Below are 6,000 nucleotides of genomic sequence, written 5' to 3' on the forward strand. Positions count from 1 at the left end.
AGACAAGGCGTAGGTATGCAAAGGAAGGGGAAAAAGGAAAAAAAATGGAGAACCTGCTGACTCACTGTAATCATCAGGCTGAGGCAAGCTGAGCTGCTGCCGCTGCTCGGGGTAGAGCTCGCCGCCTCCCCTTCAGAAGGACAAAGTGATGCTTCCCATCAACTGTGAGGAGCTATATGACTGAAGGTGGGAAATAGAATGGAGAAATAAAGCTGTCATACGGCATGAAATAGCTTCTCTTTCTCTCTTCTCACATCCGAGCACAGACAGAATGATGCAATCTGAGGAAGGCAATAAATCGCCCATAGCTGTGTGAGTAAAAAGCGAAGCTAAAAATAAAGCCCTGATCAGACAGACAACAACAGGACTGCGACTGGCTCGGGGAGAGACCCTGGATAGAAGGAAAAAGAGGGATTTGGCCACTGTAAATAACTGCGGACAGTGTAGCTGGAAACCCTGGACACACCATTACAGATAACCCAGTGAAACAATATGATGTCCAAGTCTGCACTGTAACAAGATTTAGACAGGACTGCAGAGGAGGCAGCATCCTGGTGGGGCTTAATTCAATTCCCATAAAACAAAAACACAGAGCCACTGTGATTACTGTTGGTGGATTCAGCTCCGCTAATGTTGTGTTATCCTCTTTTGGCTTTTCCAAACAAAGCTTATAAAAGAGCATGTAAAACAGAGATCTGGGTCAAAGATTGTGCATATCGGGTAAACAAGTACAAAGCTGCAGTGAACTGTACCACCGTACTGCTGCTATTACAGCTTTATCAGCTAACAATCAATAACACAGTTGTCAGGTATCAGGTGGTGCATGGTGTGTAAACAATGTGTTTATTTGCATATGGAAAGTTTTAAGTGTTTAGTTGAAAAGGGAATTCTACATTTGAATATGCAATATGTGAGAATTATTATTTAAAACACTTAAAAAATAACTAAAATTATCAACAGAATGTGAAGCAAAAAACATTGTCTATATATTGTGTCTACTGAAGTTAGCATGCTAACCAGCTAGCCATGGCCTGTCTCATAATAATACTTTCCGTCTGTCCTGTCTGGTGCCTTTTTTTTTCTTCAGAGGCTGTTGAGCCCGTTGCCCACTCACCCAGGCTCTGGTGCCTATTCCAGCCCCGCATCCTGTCAGCATTCCCTGCTGGGTCCACCCAGTCCTGGCCTTCAAAACCTACCCCTCCCAGAGATCCAACACAACACATGGCTAACTGAGCTAACTAGCTAACGGCAGCTACAGTTAGCAGCAGTTAGCAGTTATTGGTTTTTTGAATGAATTTGACAGGTGGTCAATTCTTACAGATTGCACCTTCAAGATAAGATAAGATAAGATAAGATAAGACAGGACTTTATTAACCCTGAAGGAACATCTTGTGCCAGAGATTGCTCAAAATAAATGTACAGTACAACCAGTAACAACCAGTTACTAACAGTAAACTACCCAAGGTATTGCTTAAGGTCTAAAAGTTTTCTTCACCAAGTTGACCCTGCCCTCCACTTATTTTTACACATAAAGTTCAGTTAACCACTCGGCTGTGTACTGTCTCCTGTGGCTCTGGAGAAGCTTTCTAGAGTCAGAGTAAATATTCCTAATCAGTGGAGTGGCACTTTGGCAGGCCCTGTGTTTACTGGTGGTAACAGCTGAAGTGTTTTCACAAAACAAGTTCCTTTCAAAAGTTTTACGTGTATGTGTATCTACCACCAGGGGGGAAAACACAGGCTGAGAGGGTTTATTGTGGGGCATTTTTTAGATAAAGAAGACTAAAGAAGGGGTTTGACTATGTGGTTCATTATGCCAAATAGATTCACGATCAAATGTTGTTTCTCAAAACATGTGCATGCACCAGCTTTGGTCGTGTATCAAGTCTTGCACATGCATGCATTGTTTCCTGTGAATCCCCCTGTGCCTGGGTATGCAATCTGAATGCTGCGCAGGAAAGGCGGACTCCGCCATTATCAGTGAAAATAACTTTAGAGCGAGGCAATGACAGAATGCACAATGGATGGTTATTACCATAAATAAAAATAGTATCAGAACGGGGTGGATATACTCACAGTCCGAGAGATTACAACTGGATTTAAGTTAAGTTTGGGGTAAGCATCGGGGTCAGGCTGGCTGTAGTAGATGCAGTTAGGGTTAGTAACTATGATGATTTCAGTAATGGGACTCACAAGTATAAAAGTACAAATGCATGTGTATGTGTCTCAGTGTGATTGGTCACTGTTGTTCAGCAGGCAGGAAGAGATGTGACCACACTCACCAAACTATGAAAACATGGCGGCGGGTCAAAGAACGTTCAGCCGGGCCAACAGCAATGACAATCAAGCACAGCACAGCACAGCACTCACACACACACACAGTCACACATATGACCTGTTGTATGCCTTGGCGCCATCATTGGTAACATGAAGGTGACCACACACAGTCATACAGCACTCCATGCCAGTGCCAGGAGCTTCAGTATATACAAAATACACTATGACTCCAGTAAAATGGCCACCTGAAAATATTCTTATACAGAGGAGACATTACCTGCTCACTTGTTCCAATGGAGAAGTGAATAAGAAATGGCAGAGTTAACTTGCAAGTGCGAGGGATGAATGTCTTTAATGAGACACAGAGGAGAAGAGGGCTGCTTCGGCCTCACTAGATGCCTCATACGTGCTCATTTGAATTGCAAATGGTGGCAGGCAGCATGCTGGGCTGTGAAATCCCAGCAGCACCCTCAGGCATCTGAACTCACGAACAACACCGGCATCTACACACGACAGTAGTAGCGAGACATTGTGGACATACACACTAAAATTAAAAGCCATGCAGAATATTTGAGTTCGATTCACTTGGATGTGTATAAACTCGGTATGATCACAGTGGAGAAACTGACGCCGGGGCTGAGGTGAGGTAATGACTCCCTGGCAGTTAGGGGAGCAGAAAAAGCATCAGGTGCTCAGAGGGAGGCTGGCTGGCAGACTGACACAGCAGGCACAGGAGTGTGTCCGATGCTAACAACACGGGTGCTGTGTGACAGCAGGTCTGCTAGCTGAGGCTGACAGTGTGTGTGGCCTGAAAGAAGAGTGTGACCAAGTATCACAGGCCCACCTGTACAGCAACAGGGAGCAGGCCACAGCACTGCAGAGGAACTGAGCAGCACTCGGTGTGACTTGCACAAATGCAAGGACGTGGCAAGTCAACACAATAAGAAATATTAGGGATGCATGATGTGGATTTTTTTTACCCAAATGCCCAGTCTCCTCTTATTGGTCAGCTCCCACACACCTGAGCAAGCACAACTAACAACAGAACAGCTGTGCTGAATTCATTCTTACGTGCCAAACTAGCCCGTAGGCAGAAATTATGCACATGTGTAACACAGTGATGTAGTGTGATGTCACAAAGTCACGGAATTAAAGGCCAGACTACTGACGAGGCGTTTCAGGAGCAGTGTTTCCTGTTGGAGAAAGGAGCTCCCATTGGTGCGGACTTTGATCTTTTCAACTTTCAAGACCTTTTTCATGCAAGAGAACTGAAGGAAGGGAAAAAAGCAAAGATCATTACAGATCTGCTGATATATCAGTTGGCCTTTATTATGAGCCATTGTTGGCCTATCACAGATGTATCACTATCAGCGTATATGTTGTCCGTTATGCCCCGAAATAAAAAACACATTTTGAGAATAAAATACAGAAAAATATGGCTGGGGTCATTTATTATCAATAGATTCCAAGTCAAGCGTACTGTTTCAGTGCACTAAATTCCTTTTGGACGATCGAGTTTATTGTTAAACTGTTGAATATCTTGCCTCCATTACATGTCTTTGTCAGAACTGTTTGATAACCACATTAGAGGGATCTTTGCAATAAATGTGTGTGTATGGCCTGATATATATTGATATGGGATATTGGCATCGGCCCCAAAAATCGAGTATCGGCCGGGCTCCAGCAGAACTATAAAAGTCCAAGCAGAGCATCCTGAAGGTGAAGTCAGCCCGTGCAGCGCTGAAACATTCCTCTTCAGTACTGTACGTAATCCACAAAACCAGTGAAAGCCAGTGGGGGCAAAGGTGAGCCCATTTCCATACATGGACTTGCCTGAGCTTGCTTCCCCTCTGAGGTCTCCACAGCATTCAGCTGCAGTCTCTATTTTACAACATTTCCACATATTATCATACTGTGAGAGACAAAAAGGGACGAGATCTGTCAACTCCAAATTCATTTAAGTTATGTTTAAAAAGCAGTCTCAACCACTCTGTGTGGGCAAACCAGAGGGCGGTGATGAGAGCCTGACAATGGCAAAACACTCCTCAGTGTGAATGTGCATCTGTCAGTGAGGTTGTTGCATAATAATTAGTGATGGGTGTGTTGGAGAATACACTGACGAAGCCAATTGCAGATCCTGTTCGCCCTGACAGGCTGAGACACAAACTAACACAAGCACACAAACAGCTGATCTGTGAAGCCAGGCGCAACTTTGAAGGGGCACGAACAAAATCCTAAATGAGAGTGAGGACCTGCTGGAACATCATGTGTGGAGTGGCTGTCCGGGCAGAGGGGGGGTCTGACTGCCTGGCTGCAGGTCTGCAGGGTGGATGTCAACACTGACTGGGCCAGTGGGCACAAAACGACGCTACAACTTGCTCCTGCCTCATTCCCACTGTACAGTAATATCCATCCCCTGGCGGAGGAGGAGGACGGCAAGCAAGTGGGCAAAGTCCATGCGCGTTATGAAATGATGGTCCTTGTAACAGCTGCAGCTTTCAATAAAAGCAATTTCACCGCAGCAGCCAAAAACACAAAGAGAATATAATAAAACACCGCAGTCACTGACGAATTACGCGTAAAAATACATTTTTAAAAAAGGAGGAAGATGTCGCAAACGTTAAAGCCCGACATTCAACAAATCGTTTGACACAACCGAGCCCGGGCTCTTAACGACATGAGCAACCCGGCAGGGCAAAAAATATGAATATTTCAACATACCCTCCTGTCAGACAGACATCCAGAGGAGGACCATAGATGGTGCGCACCGGGGGGGAGGTCAATCCTGCTCCTGCCGCCGCTCCGTGTTTATTCCCCGGGTTTAGGGAAAGGGAGTGTGTCGGTGTTTTGCCGGTGAAAAGCCCTAATGAGAGAAGGAGGAGGAGGAGAGAGAAAGAGGGAGGGACACTGTCAGATGCAGGGAGGCAGGAGGGAGGAAGACACACACACACAGAGAGAGAGAGAGAGAGAGAGAGAGAGACGCACGCACACAGTCAGCCTGTGTGTTGAGGCGGAATGCGTAAAACCAAACAACGCTTGTGTCATTCCTGCAAAAAATACCCCTCTCTGTCAACAAGTAGTCAAATCTCAATAAACACGCCAACAAGGTGACATGTTGTTTCCACAGCAGCTGCTTTCATGTACGTGTCAGGGATTTTGTAACGAGAGAGGCAACAGTATGAGAGAGGCGCACCATTAAAACGTATTTGGATTGTTGGTTCTCATGTGGAGATGTTTCTCTTCAGATCCCCTCTCTGGCTTTTACTGAAATATTTAAAGCCCCAGCGCTATATCAGAGGAGCTGCTGTTATTTCTCGCAGTGTCGTCAGGATGGCACAACCCCTCTGATTTCATCACTTAGTCCACTGCTGACAACACACACCCTTAACTCCGTCACCTTTGCATACAGAGGTGATGGAATTTGTCAGCACAAAGGGCAGCGCGCCCTCACTAGTAAACAAATATTAATGGGAACTCGTGTAATGGGTATCAGTTCCCCCACTGTGCCTGGTAAATTAACAAGGTATTATTTTGAAAGGCAAGCTGAGTTTGATATAATTAACCACTGCTGAGGGGGTGATGTTGCTGATTTGATTAATCACAGTCAGTGTAGTGTAAACAGCATATTACCATGAGCCCACATGCAAAACATACAAGGTCACTGTAATTGTACTTATAACTAAAGGCTGGAATAACAACAGGTCAATGCAGTTGGTCTGTTATTCT

General features: G+C 45.1%; 1 protein-coding gene across 1 annotated transcript in view; it reads right to left on the reverse strand.

Annotated features, from left to right (window-relative positions):
* The window catches only part of LOC140998583 (band 4.1-like protein 1), an 84,935-nt gene extending 79,796 nt beyond the window's left edge, over window positions 1-5,139 (reverse strand). Inside the window, exon 1 of the mRNA XM_073468908.1 lies at window positions 4,996-5,139. The gene's annotated coding sequence lies outside the window, so the exon portion shown is untranslated. The remainder of the gene's footprint in view (window positions 1-4,995) is intronic.
* Window positions 5,140-6,000: the final 861 nt, after the last annotated feature.

The sequence above is a fragment of the Pagrus major genome, chromosome 6 (genome assembly GCF_040436345.1).
Source record: "Pagrus major chromosome 6, Pma_NU_1.0".
In the NCBI taxonomy this organism is placed as follows: domain Eukaryota; kingdom Metazoa; phylum Chordata; class Actinopteri; order Spariformes; family Sparidae; genus Pagrus; species Pagrus major.